The sequence below is a fragment of the Tympanuchus pallidicinctus genome, unplaced genomic scaffold, assembly GCF_026119805.1.
Source record: "Tympanuchus pallidicinctus isolate F22 unplaced genomic scaffold, pur_lepc_1.0 scaffold31, whole genome shotgun sequence".
Lineage (NCBI taxonomy): Eukaryota > Metazoa > Chordata > Aves > Galliformes > Phasianidae > Tympanuchus > Tympanuchus pallidicinctus.
Window position 1 is genome coordinate 14,794,147 of NW_026294749.1, and position 1,662 is coordinate 14,795,808.

Consider the following 1,662-nt stretch of genomic DNA (forward strand, 5'->3'; position numbering starts at 1 on the left):
AATCAGATGCTAGGGGAGTACTGCTTTGTCTTATCCACAAGTCAGTTCTTTCCACTTAAACACAACAACTTATAAAAGAATCAGGTAATGTTGGAGGAAGATCAAAGAACTGGATTGAGTACCAAAAAACATTCAATGCTGCCAAACTCTTTTAAAACAGCTCAAAGGAAAATATTTGATTTGACTGTACATCAGAAATACTTGAAGGAAAGATATCTTTATACGCTAGGTCACCAAAAGCCCAAAAGGTAATGCTAAGTCCCAGTGCTAATGATGATGAAAAAAAATGAAAAATTGTCTTTTAATGCAAATATAAATTACATATTTTTTCTGAGATATCAAAGGAAGAAGAAGAGGCTGGAGGGTCACCTTAGATAGTCAACCTGTCTCCAATATTGTGAGCTCCTCAATCAAGACAAAAAAAGAAGGGCTGTTGCTCTAGGTGACAACCTTCCAAGGCAAGAAGAGGGCCTGATATGTAAACCAGATCCAACACATCGGGAAGCCTTTGGTTTCCCTGCAGAATGGGTATTAGAAATCTCACAAGCCTAGTACAGTCATCTGATTACCTTTTGTGTGTGTGTACTGGCAAATTCACAGGGGTCAGGCAATGTAAACAGAAGTAGGAGGAGGCTTTAGAAGTTAGGAAAAAGTGCTGATACCTTGTACAATTCGGAGATAACTACTTTGTTCCAACAGTATCCTGATTACCATTATTGTGCTAGGATGTAGCTGTCAACTGAACTCTGCACCCCTTTGTGGCCGTGTCTATTAGCACGGATGAGTCTGCTCAGTGTTGTCATGGCTAGTTAAATTGGGCCACATCGATTTTCTGCAATGAGGAACTATAAAAAATGAACACGGGATAATTAAGGTAGAGCTTGAATTTTGCCAAGTTTTGAACTTTGAATGGACAGTGCAGACAGGGCTAGGCTCGGGGGTTATATTCTCATATTCTGAATCCAACAGGCCTACCGTCTCTTTCAGTAGTTCTCTAAAAGTATCGGACTTACCGTGCGAATGAAATGCCGTTTCTGCAGTGAGAAGCAGCAAGATGAGTATTTCATGGTCTCTGCTGCCATCTATTGTCATTTAGTGGTACTAACAATTCTTGTTGGGATTCTCTTCGTAACTGGAAACAGCACTTATGTACTATACTGTTGCAGGGACTTCAGAAGCTTGCTTCCTGTGACAAACCTAACTGCAGCTTTTTCAAATTTGATTATGCATTGGGCATCTTTGCCAAGCCTTGTAGGGGTATGAAAGAACAACAAAGGAATTCCATGAATTGTTATGGGCTGTGGATATATCCAGTTCTGCTTACTAATTTAAAAAAAAAAAAATAAATTCTATGCTTTGTGGAAAGCAGCATCTTCTCTAAAAATCTTGTCTGTCTTAGGAAAAAACACCCTTGTTTCTCAGCTTTGGTGCTGTCTTGTTCTTGATATGCTTTGTGAATTAACATGACAGTTTTCTAATGACAGCTCTCTCCCACGATCACTGCAGAGAACATCTCCTGCATGCAACACAGGAATATTCCTTAATTTCATTTCTCTATATGCAGTTTTCCAGAAGAGTACAATGGAACCAGCAACAGGTTTTGCAAGAATGGGACTTATTTATTTCGCTGATCCATATTCCAATAATATTATTGTGTAAATA